The 22,661-nt window shown below is 38.0% G+C and overlaps 2 non-coding genes across 2 annotated transcripts; both read right to left on the bottom strand.

Moving 5' to 3' along the window:
• Positions 1-9,201: 9,201 nt before the first annotated feature.
• Positions 9,202-9,308, bottom strand: LOC133293161 (small nucleolar RNA R71). Its single transcript, XR_009749021.1, has one exon. It is a non-coding gene; the product is annotated as a small nucleolar RNA R71 (small nucleolar RNA).
• A 2,306-nt stretch (positions 9,309-11,614) lies between these two features.
• On the bottom strand, positions 11,615-11,721 carry LOC133293162 (small nucleolar RNA R71). The gene has a single exon (XR_009749022.1). It is a non-coding gene; the product is annotated as a small nucleolar RNA R71 (small nucleolar RNA).
• Positions 11,722-22,661: the final 10,940 nt, after the last annotated feature.

Genomic DNA, 22,661 nt, shown 5'->3' with positions numbered 1-22,661 from the left:
CACAGGCTATACAGCCAAATTCGAAAAGCGTCTACCGGAGCAGTGCAAGATCTCCAAGAACAGGGCGGGTGTGTGGCAGTTCTCAGGTACGGTTGAGGTTGAGGTTCCTGATGTTGCCCCAGATGCACACATGGTTGAGCCCGAGGTGGAGGATGATGATGACGACGATGATGAGGCTGATTTGCAGGAGATAGCTGAGCCTGAGGGTGGATTTTCATTGCGTGATGTCATGAAGGGCATAAATGCCACACTGAAGAAGATAGGAAAGATGGCGCTGAAACAAAAAAAATGGAGGAAGAGTCACATCCAGAAAGGGAATGAAAGGTTTAGACACATACAGGGAAGGTTCAAGGGTGTGGAGGATATGCTTGCTCGTCTGGAGCTTGCACGAGGAAAGGAGGTTGAGGAGGCAGCAGGGGAGGGGGCTCATGTGTCAGATGAAGAGGACGAGGAGGACCAGGATTAGATTTAGGGTTTAGTTTTTATTTCATGTGTTTATGGTTTATTTCATGTATTTCCTTTATTTCCCGAACTATTTGATGTAATGAACTTAATGTTTCGTTTCGTTTATGGAAGGGTGGATTTATGTTGCTTTAGATGTTTCACAAATGCCGTAAATGGAACTTTTGTGCTAAATTGTTCAACATGGGCCAAATAATAATGCAACAGGTCACAATCATCCATAACAACTCAGAACAATCACTAATAGGTGTTTAAAATGGTTAAATCATGTTTTGGTATGCCTAAACCAATGTTTTGATACAATACGACGTCGTTTTAGGAAATGAACGTGCACATTGCTTTTCTGTGTCACAAATTATGTTCCCCAAGTCACACTACCTTAGTTCATGAGTTTAGAGTTTCAACCACCTCAAAAAAATCCGTGGAAAACAGAAGTGCGTGCCAAAACCAAAGTTTTAATCGATTAACCTGTACTGGTTTAATCGATTAAAATTTTTAATCGATTAAACCAGTACAGGTTAATCGATTAAAACTTTGGTTTTGGCACCCACTTCTGTTTTCGATGGATTTTTTTCTCTTTATTGAGACTCTAAACTCATGAACTAAGTTAGTGTGACTTGGGGAACATAATTTGGGACACAAAAAAGCAATGTGCACGTTCAATTCCTAAAACGACGTCGTATTGTATCAAAACGTTGGTTTAGGCGTACCAAAACATGATTTAACCATTTTAAACACCTATTAGTGATTGTCCTGAGTTGTTATGGACGATTGTGACCTGTTGCATTATTATTTGGCCCGTGTTGAACAATTTAGCACAAAAGTCGAATTCATTACATTAACAAATCATAATACAAATCAGAATGCGTTAACAATTCATTACATAAGTTAATGCAAAAGACAATTCAAGTCTGTCTAATCCTCATAGGACAAGTACGTTTATTGTGACCAATTTGTTTGCACAAGCTACATCTACTCTGACTGCTTGTGGGTTGAGACTCAACCCAATCCATCTTATTTTGTATCCTTGAAGACTTTGGTCTTCCTTGTGCATGCACCAAAGAAGCATTTGGGATAATGGTTGGGCCATCAATTTGTGGAATCAACAACTCATTGCCCATTGGATACCAATGTGCAGCATAGGCCTTGTCAATTTGTGAAATTGAGAACACAGGGTCAACATAATTATAGTGGTTCAACTTCTTTACCTTGCACATCGCTAAGACGTGGCTACAAGGAAACCTTCTAGCTGTGAACCGTCCACATTGACATTACCGATTGAGCAAGTCCACCCTCATTATGGCACCGACATCATGTGTAGATTGATTATAGGCATCCTCCACTTCAAACAACTGCAAGTCCCTATCAAAAACCCGCACACGGAGACTCACTGTTAACTGGTCATTTTTTGTATGTAAACCTCAACCTTTTTTGCAATTCTCCAAGCTTTTGCAAATATTTTTTTGGATCTTTTCACCTCTCTTCACGAAATACTCAACAAGTCTACTTTGAGTCATCTTGACCAATGTCGTTATAGGCAAATTACGTGCACCCCTTAGGACCTTATTGACACACTCAGATAGGTTAGTCATCATGTGACCAAACCTACGGCCCTCCTCATCATAAGACCTGCACCATTTCTCTTTGGGAATCTGATCTATCCATGAAGCTACTTGTGGGTTACTGTCGATAAATTCTGAAATCTGATATCAAAATGAATCTTTGAACTCGGGTACCCTAAAAATCATGAAAATTGCATGCGTTAGATGCAAATTTGCATTAAATACAACATGTACATATTAAACAAATTGTGTACCTAGTTTCATTAGGGTTTTCTTCAATTCCACATCCCTAAACTTAGTGTTAAAGTTGCTTCCGATGTGACGTAGACAAAACATATGATACACAAATGGAGGCTGCCAACCGGCATGATCTCTTACAGCCCTTATGATGCTGGGGTGACAATCGGATATTAGACAAATGTCATGCCTATGTGTTACATGAAAACACATGAGGCTAAGAAACCACGACCAATCTTCTAATCTCTCACCCCGGAGGAACAATAACAAAGGCAATAGGCAGAATGTATCCATCTCCATCTTGTGACGTAGAAATCAAAAGGGTTCCTTTATATTTCCCGTACAAATGCGTGCCATCAATTTGGATTATGGGTTTACAATATTTGAAGGCCTCAATGCACTGGTGAAATGTCCAAAATACCCTGTGAAAGACAGCCTTATCGGTGTAAACTCGACGTTCGTCAAAACATTGGTCCGTATCAATCTTGAACACAGAACCCACATTAACCTGCGTCATGTATGTCAGCCAACCAGGCAAGAATGCATATGATTTATCCCAGTCACCAAATAACTTCACAATGGCCTTCATTTTAGCCTTCCAAGCCTTCTTGTAAGTTATGTTGTATCCATACAAATGTTGTACCCTCTCTTGAATAAGAACTGGCTTTAAAGATGGATCTTCTTTTAACATACCTATATAAAAAAAAACTCGAAATCAACATTGTCAATAAAAACATTTCATTAAATAACATAAACATAACATATGTAACCAAACATCGCATAATACATACTCATAATGGCTGTACAAATAACATTAGAATCCAGCTGTCTATGATCCTGGGTAAGACCTTGGTTTAGGCAGGTGTGTTCTTTACCCCACTTACTGACTGATAAACCCTTGGTTTACATGGTTCTAGGATTAATTATACTTGAAATATATCATGAATTGCATGGAAATTAGGGTTTTATACTGTAAAGTCACAATAATTGAATATCTTGCTAACATCTTGTAATATTTCTGATTTCAAGGGATTTTAAGATCCATTATGGCTTTTTGGAGCCAAAGGAATGCAACAAGATGAGTTCAAACATCAAAGAAGCAAGATTCCAAGCATCTGCAAGCTGGAGGAGGACGTTTTAGCGCCCAAGAAGAACATTTAAACGCTCTAAATGAAGAAAACCACAATAACTCCCTGGACCATAGCGTTTTGGGGGCCAAACAGAGCGCCAAAACGCTCCAGAAACAATCAGAAACCCTTCGAAGAGGACGTTTTGGCGCCCAACAGCACGCCAAAACGCCCATAGGCAGACAACAACACACTGTGAGAATGTTTTAGCGCACAAACAGCATGCTAAAACGTCCATGCACAGCCAAATCTAAGTCCAAAAGAGATCTTATATCTTTATCAAGATATGCATCAAATTTTACAAAAATACAAAGTGGAAACAAATCAATCTTGATTGAGAATGGATATAAATCCATGGGAAGATATGATGGAAGATCACAACAAAGATTCAAACCTCAAATCTGTCAACCAATCTTCAAGATCTTAAAATGCAAAGAAGAAATAATTGTGGAATCAATTACAAATCTGATACAGATTCGTTGGGAGATACAATGAAGGATGTTGCTTTGAAGATTATAAATAAGGAGCTTGAGGTCAAGACCAAGACACCCATTCACATACTCATTCATTCACAACACAAGTCCAGAGAACCGAAAGGAGGAATCCTGTTGCGGAGCGCTGGAACACTGAGGAACCAAGTCAACATCACACCAATGGAAGCTTGGGGTTCTCTTTTCTTTACTATTGTTTTTCAATTCAGTATGCTAGGCTAGATTTTTATGTAGTTAAGGGTAGATGGAACCCAATTGAATCTTTATGCTTTTGAATTAGATTGTCTCCGAATTCTATTTTTTTATAATTGAATAAATTTATCTGTCTTTAATGTTTTCTATGAGTTTGTTCCTTATAGAATGATTTTGGGGAATTGTATGACAATAGGGATGTTGGTGCATGAACCCTGACTTGATAAATTTATCATAATCCTTGTGATCTAGGGATAGACATAGGGTAATTATGCAATCTTGGAATTCTTGATCTTAATGCATGTTTTCTTGGGGAATAATCGGGGAACTAGAGTTCTTTCAAGATCACATAGATTTAGAGTAACAATGAATTGAGCCCTAATTAACTTAGAAAGAATTGATTGGCAATATATTAAGAAACGAATTCTCGACTATTTAATTCATAACATATTGAGGATATTGGGGGAAGTCGAAACCTTAACTACGCTTGTTTTAAATTCTTCATCAAACATCATCTTTTCAATCATTCTTTTTAATTCTGAATTTCCTTAATTGCATGTTATTACTTGTTTTAAATTTTAAGTTCTTCAAATCACAATTCTCTCAAATCCAACTTTTGATTGTCCAACTAAGACGTAATTAGCGAACTAGTGCTTGAAAATTCTGATCCTCGTGGGAACGATCTCGTACTCCGGTACACTTTATTACTTTACGACCGATGCACTTGCCGAGTCGCATTACTGACCACCCAAGTATTTCCATTCTTTGGCAACAATGCTCTCACATACCAGGGACAACCATCATTATGGTGTCAACACTTCATCACAAATCTATGCTCATCACTTTTTTCCACTACGGCTGTACGGTGAGCCTTCATACAATATAATTTAACTGCATATTGCATTTCAGACTTGCTAGGAAACTCCTGATACAAATATAATGGATCCCCTAATTGCCAACCATCGTGCAATACCTCCGTCTCATCATTAGGGTGGGCCCAATTAATGAAGGAATAATGCGGGCTTTCGTTCCAAAATAGCTCGATCTCAGAACCTACGTCTAAATTATTACTTTTCCGCGAGTACCAACAATAACACAAAGAAGAAATGTTAAATTAAAATGATAAATTAACAATCTTACAACTGCTAATTGGATCAACGCGAAGTGGTGGCATAACCGGGGAACTCAAGTTTCCTGAGTTTGTGTCAACGTCAAAATCACCCTCTACGTCAGTATCTGAGGTGTCACCTAGCGGAATAACATTCTCAGGTTCACCGTCCTCATCACTGTCTATATCTTCCTCGTGTTCATCCTCATTTATTTCCCTCAGTGTTATCTGACTTATGACAGGTGCAGGTGCAGATAAATCAACGACTCTGCCTTCTTGACCAAAATATTGTTCACTTCTTGGATGCATAGGTACAAATGAAGATTGACCACAATCTATTTCAACATATATCTCAATAAAATTTTGAAATTTTCGGTCAACAATTGCATCTATGACACATTTCACATCTTCATCATCACATATATCGTTACCAATGCAGTATATAGCATCCTTACCAACTATAGACTCTACCCTAGCCATCATCCTCTGAACTCATTGGCTGCCTTGTAGCCCCAATTTTTGGTGAATTCTCCCCTTCAGCTCATTGTATATAGTGCCCCATTTGATTTTCAACATTTTCGTTTTTCCTTCAAATCGAACACCATTGGGGCCTTCATAATGCTTTCCGTCAAAGTAGATCATTGTAACATACATGTTTGGACTTGAGCTTATCTTTCACACGAATTTAGGACTAGGGTTCGGATTTTGGGGGGTTGGGTTCGGATTTTGGGGGCAACAAATGAATATATAAGTGCAATAACAATGATTTCACAAGATTAAGGCTTTAGAGATAGTGGGATGAAATAGAATCTTGATTGCAAGGATTACAGATGACAAACAAGAGAGATATTGGTTTACAAAACGATAATATTTGAAATGAGACCGAGAAAGGGCAAAATATAGGGTTTCTGCCGACATTTAATCGATTAAATATTGTTTCTTAATCGATTAAATGTCCCGAAATTTAATCGATTAAGAAGGATATTTAATCGATTAAATTTCGGGTCAACGTTATTCCTGTATTTTGACCATTTAACCGATTAAATATTCAAGTTAATCGATCAAAGAGGGGCAGGTTGGTGGATAGTTTTGGGTGAGGGGCAAAATGATTATTAATTATTTAATGAGGGGCAAAATGGTCAAAAATCCCTATGATAATCCTTAATAACAAATCTTAAAATTTTGTAATGAACATAGGATTGATTACTAGTTTACACTAATTGTTAACAAGTAAGTGTTGATGCAAAAATTTGTACCAATATAATTCATGCTAAGAAAAAGTAAATTAGACTTAAATGAGACTATAAATAAAGTCTAAGGGTCAAAGAATAAATATGTAAAAGTTTTAGGACTGAATTACAAATAAACAAAGTAATGGTCCAAGCTTAACTTTGACTTTTTAATTAAATTCTCCATGGAATTTTAAAGACTAGAAGTGGTCTTAGATTTGTCTAATAATAATTAGATAAATTTATAAAATTAGGTCAAAGTTTGATTAAATATAGGTCAATGTGTGTAAAATTACATGGAAAGTAAGTGTAATTAAGTAAAAATGACTAGTGTAACAGCCCGTTACGTACCGCTAATGTTAACATTGCATATGATATTAAGCACAGTTACAATCACAGTAATTGAGTTAATTAAGTTACGGATAAATTTTTTCCTTTTTACTTCTTGATAAACCTTTGGTTTACCATGTTTTTAGGCTAAAATATACAAGAATTATATAGTAGAATGCATGGAATTCAAGGTTTTACGACATATAAATCATAAGATACGAAATTGAGCTGACGTTTTGATAATAATTGCATTTTGAAGGTAAAACCACAAGAATTGGTGCTAAAAGTGCTAAAGAAATCATGACGAAGAAGTAGCAGCTCAATATGGACCAAGGAAAGCCAAAATCTTACAATTCAAGGGTCAGAAGAGCACGCTCAAGCGCACAAGAGGGCGCCCGAGCGCGTACAAGCAGGGAAAATAGCCAAATTGAGCAGTTCAGGGTGCTCAAGCGCCCAAGAAGACAAGAAATTTTCCACGAGAAGCACGCTCGAGCGCGCTCTAGCAGGCAGAAACAATAAATTGACGCATATTAGCACGCTCAAGCGACCATAAACGTGCTTAAGCGCCCAACCACGTTCCAAACAACAAGATTTAATGAAGATATCAGATTTTGATATCCGGAATTAAAAGCGAAAACATATCGACACTGATTTAAAGAGATTCATGGAAGATTGAAGCAGGATTATAACAAGATTCAAAGTCTTAAATCTATCACCAATCTACAAGATCTTAAATGCAAAAAGGAAACAATTGTAGAATCAACTACAAATCTGATACGGATACGGTGGGAGATGCAATGAAGGATACAACTCCAATGGCTATAAATAAGGAGCTTGGGGTCAGACCAAAACACGAATTCACAAGTCCAGAGCATTACACCAAGACTGAAGGAGGAATCCTGTTGCGGAGCGCTGGAACACTGAGGAATCAAGTCAACATCACATCAATGGAGGCTTGGGGTTCTCTTTTCTTTATCATTGCTTTTCAATTCAGTATGCTAGAGTAGTCTTTTATGTAGTTAAGGGTAGATGGAACCCAATTTAATCTTTATGTTTATGAATTAAATTGTCTCTGAATTCTGTTCTTTTTATAATTGAATAAATTTATCTGTTTTTAATGCTTTCTATGATTTTGTTCCTTATAGAATGATTTTGGGGAATTGTATGACAATAGGGATGTTGGTGCATGAACCCTGACTTGATAATTTATCATAATCCTTGTGATCTAGGGATAGACATAGGGTAATTATGCAATCTTGGAATTCTTGATCTTAATGCATGTTTTCTTGGGGAATAATCGGGGAACTAGAGTTCTTTCAAGATCACATAGATTTAGGGTAACAAGGAATTGAGCCCTAATTAACTTAGAAAGAATTGATTGACAATATATTAAGAAACAGATTCTTGACAGTTTAATTCATAACATATTAAGGAAATTGAGGGAAGTCGAAACCTTAACTACGCTTGTTTTAAATTCTTAATCAAACATCATCTTCATTCATTCTTTAAATTCTGAATTTTCTTAATTGCATGCTATTACTTGTTTTTAATTTTAAAGTTCTTCAAATCACAATTCTCTCAAACCCAACTTTTGATTGTTCAACTAAGACGCAATTAGCGAACTAGTGCTTGAAAATTCTGATCCTCGTGGGAACGATCTCGTATTCAATACACTTTATTACTTTTACGACCGGTGCACTTGCCGAGTCGCAACAAGTTTTTGGCGCCATTGCCGGGGATCGAATGCTTCAACATTAGAAGTAACTAATTAAGTTTTAGATTGGACGTTTATTTTTCTGCACTTTAAGCATATTATAAACAAAAAATTCTGCATATTTAATTTTCTGCATTCTTTTCTTTTCTGTTTTCTGTTTTTCGTTTTTTCTATTTTTCTGCACATCTTTTCAATCTTAGTTTATGCAAGGTACTCTTAACCCGCGAATCTTGCAGTTTGATCCTGAGATAGAAAAGACAGAAAGAAAACTTAGGAAGGACGCAAAAGCAAAGAAAGCAAAAGAAACAAAGGCAACATCAACTTCAACGGAACCAAGGACGGAACCTAAGGAGGAATCAATGGCAGAAAACAATCAACTTGCTCCAAGGACGTTGGGAGATTACATGACCCCAGCTCGAGTTCCACAGACAGCAAGCATTGTTAGACCAAACATAGAGGCTAACAACTTTGAACTGAAGTCGGCACTGCTGCAACTGATTCAAAAAGAACAGTTCGCTGGAGGAAGCACAGAGAACCCCTATAGTCATCTTGAAAACTTCTTACTTTACTGTGATACATTGAAAGTGAATGGAGTTTCTCGTGATGCCTTCTTGCTCAGACTATTTCCGTGCTCACTGAAGGATGAAGCAAGAGATTGGCTGCAGTCTCTACCTGAAGGAAGCATAACCAATTGGGATGACTTAGCAAGAAAAATCTTGGCCAGATTTTTCTCAGCTTCAAAGATGGCAAGGCTCAAGGCGGAGATCACTGCTTTTGAACAAAAAGGAAGCGAATCTTTGTACGAGGCTTGGGAACGATTCAAAGGATCACTCAGGAAGTCTCCTCAACATGGAATTGAAGCATAGGAGAAAGCAAGAATCTTTTTCCAAGGAATGACGTCCAACACAAGAACACTGGTAAATGCTGCTGCAGGAGGCTCCTTGAAAACAAAAACTCCAGAGGAAGCGCTAGAATTGTTGGAATCCCTAGCTTCTCAAGAATTTGACAATGCCCCTGCCTCAGTTGCACAAAAAGAGCAGGAATTATGAAGCTTGAAGGTTATGATGCACTCTTAGCCCAAAATGAACAAATGCTACAAATGCACAAGAAACAACAAGAACAATTAGATGCTCTTTCAAAGCAATTTAATCTGTCTCAAGTTTCTTCTGTTAGTAATTCTCAAATTAAATGTGGTGTTTTTGCAGAGGCTCATGCAACTGAAGATTGTGACTACATGAGAACAACTGAAAAGCCACCAGCAGAGGTCAATGGAGTCTGGTATGAACAAAAGAACCAAAACAACCCAGGAAGGAATCAATATGGTAATCAAGGGTGGAAAAATCCTAACTAACACCCTGGGTTTAGTTACAAGTCTAACCATCAACTGAACCCTCTGTTGCCATTGCAACAACAACCTCAAGGCACCACTTCGGAATGGGAAAAGGCTTTTGCACAGCTGTCCAAGACAACATCCGACTACATTCAAAATGTTGATGCCTTCAGAGATGAAACAAAAGCTTCATTTCGGAATCAAGAAGCTTCGATCCGGAACTTGGAGACTCAAATTGGTCAACTGTCAAGACAGTTCACTGAAAGAACTCAGGGCACCTTTCCGAGTAACACCGACACGAACCCAAAGACACAATGTAATTCAATTGTCACAAGAAGTGGGATCGTGATTCAACCTGTGGAAAAACCACCAGTTGAAAAGAAGAAAGAAGCCGAACCTGAAGATGAGCAAGAGAAAGAAGATACAGTAGAAGCTGAAAAGAGCAGTCCAGAGAAGAAGTTGTTCAAATGGGAGAAAAGGAAAGCTCTAGACAGGCAACCAAAAGCGGAATACCTATCTCCATATGCAAAAGTTCCATACCCTCAGCGACTGAAACAAGAGATCCAGAAACAGCAATACACCAAATTTTTGGACATCTTCAAGAAGCTGCAAGTCAACATTCCTTTCGCAGAAGCCTTGGAAAGCATGCCGAACTATACGAAGTTCATGAAGGACCTTCTATCAAGAAAACACAAGTTGAAGGAATGCGAAACAGTGGCCTTGACCGAGGAGTGTAGTGCAATCATCCAGAAGAAACTTCCTCCCAAGCTGAAAGATCCAGGAAGCTTCAGTATTCCTATAGCCATAGGAAATATTGAAGTAGGAAAAGCATTATGTGATTTGGGAGCAAGTCTAAACCTGATGCCACTATCCATGTGCAAAGCTCTTGGAATAAAGGAGCTCAAGCCAACTACAGTTTCTCTCCAATTAGCTGACAGATCGATCAGACGACCAGATGGGGTAATTGAGGATGTTTTAGTTAAAATTGACAAATTTATCTTCCCTGCAGATTTTGTAATTCTGAATATGGAAGAAGATGTTGTAGTCCCCCTACTGCTCGGAAGACCATTCCTAGCCACCGCAAAAGCGATGATCGATGTGGAGCAAGGAAAACTGATGCTTAGGATGAACGAAGAATCAGTCACCATTGACGTCTTCGAGTCAATGAAACATCCAATAGACGGAGGAGACTGTTTTATGATAGACATAATATAAGAAGCAGTTGATGATGCTATGAAAGAGGAGAGTCCCCCACTCGAGTTAGAACAAATCAACGAAGAAATTGGAATAGCTGATAAAGAACCAGTGATGGAAGAACTGGAAAGGAAGAAAGATGACATCCCTCTTGGAGCACCGAAGGAGAAAGCGAAAGAAACAAAAACAGCATAAACTTCTTCAGAAAAAAGGAAGAACCAAAGGAGAAACTTAAGGAAGAACCAATGGCAGGAAACAACGGTCAAATTGTTCGAAGGACATTGGGGGATTACATGACCCCAGCTCGAGCTCCATAGACAGCGAGCATTGTTAGACCCCAAATAAAGGCTAACAACTTTGAACTAAAGCCGACATTACTGCAACTGATTCAAAAAGATCTGTTCGTTGGAGGAAGCACAGAGAACCCCTATAGTCATCTTGATAACTTCTTACTTTATTGTGATACATTAAAAGTAAATGGAGTTCCTCGTGATGCTATCTTGCTCAGGCTATTTCCATGCTCACTGAAGGATGAAGCAAGAGATTGGCTGCAGTCTCTACCTGAAGGAACCATAACTAATTGGGATGACTTAGCAAGAATATTCTTGGCTAGATTTTTCTCAGCTTCAAAGATGGCAAGGCTCAAGTCGGAGATCATTGCTTTTGAACAAAAAGACAACGAATCTTTGTACGAGGCTTGGGAACGATTTAAAGGATTACTCAGGAAGTGTCCTCAACATGGAATTGAAGCATGGGAGAAAGCAAGAATCTTTTTCCAAGGGATGACATCCAACACAAGAACACTGGTGAATGCTGCTGCAGGAGGCTCCCTGAAAACAAAAACTCCTGAGGAAGCACTTGAACTTTGGAATCATTAGCATCTCAAGAATTTGACAATGCTCCAGCCCCAGTTGCACCAAGAAGATCAGCAATCATGAAGCTTGAAGGCTATGATGCTCTCTTGGCCCAGAATGAACAAATGCTACAAATGCACAAGAAACAACAAGAACAATTAGATGCTCTTCATAAGAAATTTAATATTTCTCAAGTTTCTTCTGTTTCTAATGCTAAAATTAAATGTGATATTTGTCAGGAGGCTCATGCAACTGAGGATTGTGAATACATAAGAGCAGTGGAAAAGCCACTAGCAGAGGTCAATGGACTCTGGTATGACCAGAAGAATCAGAATCAACATCCAGGGTCGAGTTACAAGTCAAACTACCAGCTGAATGCTCTTATGCCATTGCAACAACAACAGCAACCTCCACAATCAGAGTGGGAAAAAGCATTTGCACAGCTGTCCAAGACCACCTCAGACTACATTCAAAATTCAAATTCCTTCAGAGAGGAGACAAGAGCCTCATTCCGGAATCAAGAAGCTTCGATCCGGAACTTGGAGACTCAAATTGGTCAGCTGTCAAGACAGTTCACTGAAAGAACTCAGGGCACTTTTCCAAGCAACACAGTTGTCAATCCAAGGGAGCATTGCAATGCTATCACCACTAGGAGTGAGACAGTGATTCAACCTGTGGAGGAGCAGCCCGAAGAAAAAAAGAAGGATGGAGAAGCATCAGTTGAAGAAGAAAAGGAAGAAAAGGAAAAGGATACAATTGAAGTTGACAAAAGCAATCCTGAAAAAGCTGAAAAGAAACTATTCAAGTGGGAGAAGAAGAAAGCTCTAGAAAGACAGAACAAGCCATTAGATCTCTCTCCATATGCTCGAATCCCTTATCCTCAGAGATTAAATAAAGAGATTTAGAAGCAGCAATATTCAAAGTTTCTAGACATATTCAGAAAATTGCAGATCAACATTCCTTTTGCCAAAGCTTTAGAGAACATGCCCAACTATGTAAAATTTATGAAGGATCTATTGTCAAGGAAGCGTAAGCTGCGGAAACGTGAGATAGTAAATTTGACGGAGGAATGTAATGCTATCAGAGAAAAGAAGTTACCTACCAAAGTCAAGGATCCAGGGAGCTTCAGCATTTCATGCACTATAGGCAAGATGGAAGTAGACAATGTTTTATGTGATCTTGGAGCTAGCATCAATGTCATGCCACTCTCCATGATGAAGAAGCTGGGGATAACCGAAGTGAAGCCCACAAAGACGATAGTGCAACTGGCTGACCGCTCTTCAAAGCAAGCTTATGGCATCATTGAGGACATATTGGTTAAGGTAGACAAATTCATCATTCCTGTCGATTTTGTCATCCTTGACATTGAAGAAGATGCATGCATTCTTATGATTTTTGGAAGACCCTTCTTGGCAACTTCAGGAGCACTGATTGATGTGCTAAAAGGCGAGCTGATATTACGGGTAGACGGAGAGCAAGTAACTTTCGAGTTCTTTGACAAAGAAGTCCCCTCATCTGTAGCTCAACCGGAAGATCAAGTCTACTACATTGGTGTAAAGAAAGGTGAAGAAGAACACAATGAGGAGTCTTCTCGAGAAAGTAAGCCAAAAGTTAAGATGGAGAAGCCCAGTAGCAAAGGAAAGCATGTAAAAGTCAAGTTCAAAGTTCCTGAGACTACTTTACCTCATCCATATGCAGAAGAACACTACGGTAGGACTCAATTTATGAATGATGGAGCTTGGTTATCACCAAGATCATACTTTGAGCCTCCATGATCACAAGTCAGGTACATCAGGCTCGTGACGTAAAACAAGCGCTAGGGGGAGGCAACCTACCATTTTACTATTTTTAGTTTTGATTAAATTTTCTTTTTTTGTTCAATTAAGAAAAATACAAAAATATAGGAGAAGGTGTTGAGACTAATGCCTACAATTGAGTGAATTTTACAGGTGAGGACAACAATTAGTTGTTCTTATTTCTCGACGCAAATTCTTTTTAGATTTAAATCTGTTGCTGAGGACAGCAACATTTAAATCTGGGAATGGGGAACGCGCGGTTCATCTAATCACAATTGAGTAAGCCGGAGGAACTTCATGAGCATACACAGAATATCCGGCTAAAACAGGGAACTATCTCAAAACCTTTCTCCTTTGTTTTAGCTTATTTTTTTATTATTTTTTATTGCATTTTAAATTTTGTTTGTCATGTTTAAATAGATAATTTTAATTGTTTTTGTTGAGAAACCCCAAGCCAAAAATTTTTGTGAAAATTTTACAAAATTTTCAAAGTTTCTCAGTGTTTTAATTGGAAAAATGGCGAAAAGTTTAAATTAGAAATTGATTCAGAGCATGATGACGCACTTATACATATTCACTTTTATGAACATCATTGCAAGAAGTGACACAATTCATTGAATATATTGTTTGATATTGAAGTTGTTTGAGAAAAAGAATAGGGAAATAACTGTGCATTCATAGCCGTGAGTTTTTGAGCCTATACAGAAATTTTTTATTGAGTGTGCATTCCATTGTTGAGATACTCTAGAACTTGCTTTATTTCTTGATTAAAATAGTCTGTGATTTATTCTATAGAGATGATAGAGGCATGTTCTTTCTTTAACTAGATGGCCAAATAGCTAACCTTGATGATATTTCCTTAGTTAAGCCCCCTTGAGCCTAGACTTTTTGTTCATGAAGAACCCTTGAATGTGAATAGCCATTTCCTTAACTGAATCCTCACCTTAATAGCAGATTAATTTCAGATTCAAGTAAGGAGTGGACATGAGTTTCAACTATGCAGGCGTTCAACGGAATGAAGAAGTACAAGCAAAAGGGCAAAGCCCAAAGAAGAAAGAAAAATGAAAGTTGGTTAGACTCAAGAAGAGCGAGCAAAATGCTCAAAAACAAGAAAGGAAAAGAAGTGAAAAGCAAGAAAATACGCTTAGAAAGAAAATGACAAAAGAGAAAGTTTAAATGAAGAAAATAAAGAACTGGAAAGAAGAAAAGCTTTACAGCCTGAAGAACGAACAAACACTTGTTCCATTCCTTAATCTGAATTGATCTTTTAACTTTTGTCCCAAATTCTTTCATTCCCTTTCACCAGGCCACGTTACAACCTTGCGAAAGACCTCTTGATCTGCTTGATTTATCATAAGAACTGTGGAGAGCGAGAATATAAGCAAGCCTATGGTAGTGTTGATTCAGTGGAATAAGATAGAAACACCACCTCTAGACAGTTAAGCGAGAGTGAATTAAAACTCCTAGTGAAGGAGTGTCTCAGGAAGTTTCCCCTGTTCTTGATCTTAAGGAATTTCATTAAAATTTTTTACTGATGAATTATTAATCTTATTGTTTTGATGTGTCATCCTTTCCTTAAGTCTGAATGCTCTGTAGTCAATTCTCTGATTAAATTCTGCCTATGAATTCCATGTAATTAAAAATCTTGATTGATTCCACTAAGTTTATTCTAGTGCATTGCTGAGGACAGCAATGTTCAAATTTGGGAATGGTTGATAAACCCTTAGTTTACCATGTTTTTAGGCTTAATTCTGATTGATAAATGTTGTGAATTGCATGGAAATTAGGGTTTTATGCTGTAAAAGTCATAAGATAGGAAATTAAGCTGACGTCTTGATAATATTTGCATTTTGAAGGAAAAACCACAAGAATTGGTGCTAAAAGTGCTAAAGAAATCATGACAAAGAAGTAGCGGCTCAATATGGATAACAGGAAACCAACATATTATAATTCAAGATCCAAAATATCACGCTCAAGCGCACAAGAGGACGCTCGAGCGCATTATGACAGTGAAAACAACCAAACTGGAAAATCAGGGCGCTCAAGCGCCCAACAGCATGCTCAAGCGCCCAAGAAGACATAATTTCATCTCGAGGAGCACGCTCAAGCGCCCAACAGAACGCTTGCGCGCCCAAGTGCGATTCAGACAGCGAGATTTAACAAAGATTTGCTGAGATTTAATGAAGATTTGAGATTGTGACATCCGGAACTAAAACGGAAACAAATCAAGATGATTCCTGAGAAGATTGAAGCAGGATACAACGAAGATTTAAAACTCTAATTCATCAACCAAATCTCCAAGATTTTACATGAAAAAGGAAACAAAGATGAAATCAAATACAAATCTTGTATGGATTCATTGGAAGATTAGATGAAGAATACAACCCCAAAAAGCTATAAATAAGGAGCTTGGGGTCAAGACCAATTCACCATTCACCAATTCATTCATCTCATTCATACTCCAAGGAGGAATCCTGTTGTGGAGCGCTGGAACACTGAGAAACCAAGTCAACATCACACCAATGGAGGCTTGGGGTTCTCTTTTCTTTATTGTTATTTTTCTTTTCAGTATGCTAGAGTAGTTTTTTTATGTAGTTAAGGGTAGATGGAACCCAATTGAATCTTTATGTTTATGAATTAATTTGTCTCCAAATCCTGTTCTTTTTATAATTGAATAAATTATCTATTTTTAATGCTTTCTATGGGTTTGTTCCTTATAGAATGATTTTGGGGAATTGTATCACAATAGGGATGTTGGTCCATGAACCTTGACTTGATAATTTATCATAATCCTTGTGTTCTAGGAATAGGAATAGGAATAGACATAAGGTAATTATGCAATCTTGTAATTCTTGATCTTAATGCATGTTTTCCTGGGGGAATAATCGGGGAACTAAAGTTCTTTCAAGATCACATAGATTTAGGGTAACAAGGAATTGAACCCTAATTAACTTAGATAGAATTGATTGGCAATATATTAAGAAACAGATTCTTGGCTTTTTAATTCATAACATATTGAGGATATTGGGGGAAGTCGAAACCTTAACTACGCTTTTCTTTAAATCTTAATCAAACATCATCTCATTCATTCTTTTAATTCTAGAAATTCATACTTGCATTGTTTTTAAATTTAGGTTCTTTGAACCACAATTCTCTTCATCTAAATTCACTATTCTCTCAAACTCAACCTTTGTTTGTCCAACTAAAACGCAATTAGTGAACTAGTGCTTGAAATTCTGATCCTCATGGGAACGATCTCGTACTCAGTACACTTTTATTACTTTCACGATCGGTGCACTGGCTGTGTCGCTATCATGTCTGTTATTGAAAAACTTCCCTTTCTCTCTAACGTTAAAGGATTTCGAAGTTTTCTCGGTCATGCAGGTTTCTACCGGCTCTTTATCAAGGACTTTTCCAAGATAGCAAAACCATTATGCAAGCTGTTGGTCAAGGATGAGGAATTCAACTTCACAGATGAATGTTTGGTTGCATTTAATATTTTAAAGGATCAATTGACCACTGCACCTATAATCACTGCACCCGATTTTTCTTTACCTTTTGAATTAATGTGTGATGCTAGTGATTATGCAATAGGAGCTATTTTAGGACAAAGAAAGAATAAATTGTTGCATGTGATTTATTATGCTAGTAAAATTCTAAATGATGCACAAATAAATTATGCAACCACTGAAAAAGAATTACTAGCAGTTGTCTATGCATTTGATAAATTTAGACCGTATTTGCTGGGGTCTAAAGTAATTGTTTACACTGATCATGCTGCTTTAAAGTACTTGTTAAATAAGCAGGATGCAAAGCCACGATTACTGAGGTGGATGCTGCTCCTTCAAGAATTTGAAGTAGAGATCAGAGACAAGAAAGGTGTAGAAAACTTGGTGGCTGATCACCTCTCCAGAATTCAAGAAAAAGATCTTCAAGACGGACCTGAGCTGAAGATCAGAGAAGAGTTTCCTGATGAACAAATCATGGCTATCAATGTTATCTCGGATCCGCAATCAAAGGACGTAAAGACCACAACTACACCTCCATAATCCGCGAATTTTGCAAACTTCAAAGCAGCAGGAGAAATTCCAGTAGACTTCACATGGAAACAACGAAAGAAGTTTCTACATGATGTCAAGAAATACCTATGGGATGAGCCTTTTCTTTTCCACAGATGTGCTGATGGAGTAATAAGGCGACGCATCCCAGAAGAAGAGATGAAAGACATCCTGTGGCACTGTCATGGTTTCAGCTACGGTGGACATTTTGCGGGAGAAAGAGCAGCCACAAAGGTACTAATGAGTGGATTCTATTGGCCAACCCTCTACAAGGATGCAAGGAAGTTCGTTGAATCCTGTGATAGATGTCAGAGAACGGGGAACATCTCCAGAAGACATGAAATGCCCTTCAACAACATATTGGAGGTTGAGATCTTCGATGTGTGGGGAATAGACTTCATGGGACCCTTTCCTCCTTCTTATGGCAACAAATACATTCTGGTTGCAGTAGATTCTGTCTCCAAGTGGGTAGAAGTTGTTGCTCTTCCTGCTGATGATGCTCGGGTGGTTATAGCGTTCCTAAAAAGAAATATATTTGTCCGATATAGCGTACCGCGAGCAATCATAAGTGACGAAGGAACCCACTTTGACAACAAATAAGTTGAATACGCGTTGGCTAAAGGCGGAGTGAAACACAAGATTTCCACACCATATCATCCGCAAACAAGTGGTCAAGTGGAGATATCTAACCGAGAGCTGAAGCAAATATTGGAGAAGACGGTTGGAAGTTTAAGAAAAGACTGGTCCAAGAAGCTTGATGATGCACTGTGGTCATACCGGACGTCATTCAAGACGCCAATTGGAATGTCTCCTTTCCAATTAATGTTTGGGAAGGCCTATCACTTACCAGTGGAATTGGAACATAAAGCTTTATGGGCAATAAAGTACCTCAATTTTGATTCCAAGACCGCAGCTTAGAAAAGGCTTCTGCAACTGGATGAACTGGACGAGTTCAGACTCTCTGCATACGAAAGTGCAAGCCTTTACAAAGAGAAGACAAAGAAGTGGCACGACAAGAAGATCCTACCTCAAGACTTCAAGGTAGGAAATCAAGTATTACTCTTCAACTCGCGCCTCCGTCTCTTTTCTGGGAAGTTGAAGTCCAGATGGTCAGGACCATTCATCGTGAAGAACATGAAATCATATGAAGCAGTGGAGATCAGGCCACTGGATTCTGACAGGAGCTTCACATTCAATAGCCAACGTCTGAAACTGTACATGGGAGGAGAAATTGATAGGGGAACAACCACGGTTTCCCTTGTAGAGGTAAAATGAGTCAGGTACATTAGGCTCGTGACGTTAAACAAAGCGCTACTAGGGAGGCAACCCTAGAATTTATTGTTTTCAATACCTTTTAGTTCAAATAGTTAAGAAAAATACCAAAAAATTAGATAGTTATAAGATTTTGGGTCGAGGAGAGCGCTCGAGCGCACACATGGCCGCTCGAGCGCGTGAATCCAGAAAAATTGAGAATTTTTGGGCACTTTGCACGCTTGAGCGCACAAATGGCCGCTCAAGCGCTCAACATGAGAGTCACAGGGGTATCTCCCTGCCACAACGCGCTCAAGCACTCAAAGAGGGAAAATAGAATTCGAACAACACGCTCGAGCGCCCACTTGGCCGCTCGAGCGCGCTGCAGCGGTTCCAGAATTTTAACTTTAAATGCCCCTCTCTCTCATTTTCCCCCTACACTACTCACTCTCCCCCCACTCCCCCCTTTTTATCTCACACTTTATTCTCTCAACCACATACTCTCCCTCACATTTCTCCCAACGTGAATTCCTTTCTCACAATCTCACTTTGAAGACAATAAGGTATGCATCTCTCTCCATTCCAACATTCACACATGGTTGCTGACATTATTCTTCTCTATGCACAATTTTTGGGGTTAGGGTTCATGCCATATGGGGATTCTAGGGTTCATGAATTTGAGGTCTTTAATTTTGGTTTCTTGGATTGAGAAGTAACAACTATGATGATTAATTGCACTCATAGCATGGTTAATTTGTTGATGGGTAGAAGAGTAGAAGACCAATGCTTGTTGGTCATGATGAAACAAACTATGCATATGAAGTGTTCGATGAAATGTCTACATGAAATGTTATGCAAAAGACCAAATAAGAACATGTATCATTCTAGTGTGTAGTGTGTGTAATTCATGCATATTTGTGGGCTACACATCAATGAACCATGTTCTTATTGCAAATTCATGTTATATTAAGAAGATCCAAATTCATGTTGAAAATCCATCGATGCATCATTCTTAGAACCATGTCATTCAATTGCTGCAAGAAACTCTTATTGTAATAACTCTGAAGTATGACATGTTGTTTTGTACATAGATATCATGAATTTTAAGATGTTACAATATAGCGTGTGTGACACCCTCCCCTGTATGCATCCAGGAGAATTGTCTGCTAAGCGGATTAGAGTCGTAATGTTTCGAATAAATTCTGAAATTTTGTTTTTAAGTCTCGTTAAAATTTTGTATTCAAATCTGGTCAAAAGAAATTAAAAGAGTGTGAAAACTTAGTGAAATACATGGCTTGCTGAAATAATCATTTTCTTGAAAAACTTGTCTGCGTGCAAAAATCATAATAAATCGTGCTTTCCGAATTTCATTGTAAAATTTATATAATCAGAAACTAGACACGTGGGGCTTCGCGCGCATATAAATTATAAGCATTTCGAGGGCGGTAGCCCCACTAAATATAACTCGCAAAGTGCTCGCAAAACAGTTTATGAAACAACATTTAAAACATTTAGAAATTGTTTTTCGCAAAACGCATTCAGAATCTTCCAACGTTCAAACTGACCATAAAACCTTAAAAACGGCAGTTAAAATATGTTCTAACAGTAGTCCAAGTTCTCAAAATATTACATCAAAATATCATCAGCCAACATTCATGAATAAAGCAAACAGCAGCCAAAATCCCAAACAGCAGCAGTAAATAGCAAATAAAACGTCATCATATGTTTTTTCGTCCTCCAGCAATTTTATAAAAATTGAGCCCCAAAAGGGGTGAGAAAAATTCCAGTAATGTGATAGCAAAACCAGTAATCCAGCAATATTAAACTAAGCACAGAATTCCAAAAGAGTAGCATCAACATTTTAACTTATTCGATCAACTGTTTAACATATCATCATATTGCGTATATAACGCCTTCGTAAGGTACGTTCATAGCACCGTCGTGCACGTACTAACATAAACAGTGGATATTCCATAATGGTTCCTTAAAGGTGAATTCCAACTGTGGCCTATGCGGACGGAAGCCAAGTGTCCCATACCCTGGTACCGAAGGGATGCCTATATGATGCGTGCTCAAACGTATGCTTACCTATATAAATATTCTTAGTCCATGAGCAGCATGAAATTCGTGCATGTATGCCATGATATGCTTCACACACAAAAGGAAACAGATGAATTATGATATGCATATGCATGACTAGATCATCATTGTAATAGCATATATTTCATGTATTTTTAATACCAAGCTCCTGCATAACATTTACTTCTCATAGCAAAATTTCCATCATAATACGTTCAAAGGCGGAATACAGGTAACATATGACAGCGTATGCATCCAAGACACATGTGAGCAAGAATTCACAATTCTACACACTAGCTAATAGTCACATTAGGTAATACCACCTAACACTTACCTTGTGTGCCCAAATATACATTAAACGACAGCAAAATCAGCCCACACATTAGAGGTGATGCGCACCTAATATACCAGTACACCAAATCAGAATTCTGAATAATATTTCCTATAATTCGCAATAATTTCTAAACCCCTCAACCCAGGTATAATCGGTTTTTATGATTCTCATAATAAATTAATTTCTGACTTCATAACAATTTTTCTAACTTGTTACATTAAGGTGGTGTTTGGTTAAGGGTAAATTTTATGATATATAGGGAAATGTGATATATAGGTAAATGGTTGGAAAGTGTGATAGGTAGTAAAATGTTAAAAAAAGTTGTTTGGTTGAACAAAATTATACTGGGAAAATTAGGTAATTTTTTTAAAATCTATGTTTGGTTGTAAATAAAATATAGATGGGGAAATAAGATGAAATGACAAAAACAACCCTGATACAATTATTTTAAAATAACCGGTGCCTAAAAGTGTCTGTGTTGTAACACATCTCACTCCCCCTATAACACCTCAAAATTTTAAATCAAGTAATTAAAATATTAAGTGAGCAATCAAGTGATGGATTAGTGAAAATCCAAAAGATTAGGCCAAAATACAAAGAAAGGGCAAAACGGTAATTAGCCAACACGCAACCCTAGGAAGATAAAAATTGAGTAGAAGGTCTCAGATGGTAAAAATAACCCGGGAAATGGGTTCAGAACGAAAAATTGAGTGGACAGGCAAGTTTCAGAAAAATCAGTGAATAGTGTATTTCGCGGGTAAAAATATCGCGGTACGATTGCACCGTAAAACGTGCCGATTGAGTTTTGAGCTCTAGGTTTCAAATATGAGTTAAAAATGGTCTAATGAGTTAGGAAATATGATTTCTTATAATATTCGATGAAATTAAGACAGTTTGGGGAAGCGTGCCAATGGCGCGCATAATAGCTTAAAACAGTGTTTTCTCCGAACGAATGGAGGACTCTAAATTCATCTGATCAAGCCTAATTAAAGGGGAATAGTTAATGTTAAAAATTTGAGTTTCTAAATAGGTTGTGAATTTACGGACGTTTAGTGGAATCGGAGGAAAATTCGGATTAGTTTTAAATCGCGTGAGGTGGCGGTGGGACCCACCCCACTTAAGTGACTTAAGCCACATGTGCTTGGCACTATTCATGCATCACTTTCCTCCCTCTTCTTGCTCAAACCCGCAGCCACCATAGCCCTTCCCCTCCAAGATTTCATTTCACCATAACTTAGCCATTTCTTCACCAAATCCATTGATTCTTGTCTTGAAATTTGATGGAAATGGCCTTCTAAATCCATTGGTGGTAT

The sequence above is a fragment of the Gastrolobium bilobum genome, unplaced genomic scaffold (genome assembly GCF_033153095.1).
Source record: "Gastrolobium bilobum isolate Gb01-03AN ecotype WA unplaced genomic scaffold, APGP_CSIRO_Gbil_v1 utg14679, whole genome shotgun sequence".
NCBI lineage: Eukaryota > Viridiplantae > Streptophyta > Magnoliopsida > Fabales > Fabaceae > Gastrolobium > Gastrolobium bilobum.
This window is presented reverse-complemented; position numbering and strand designations above follow the sequence as displayed.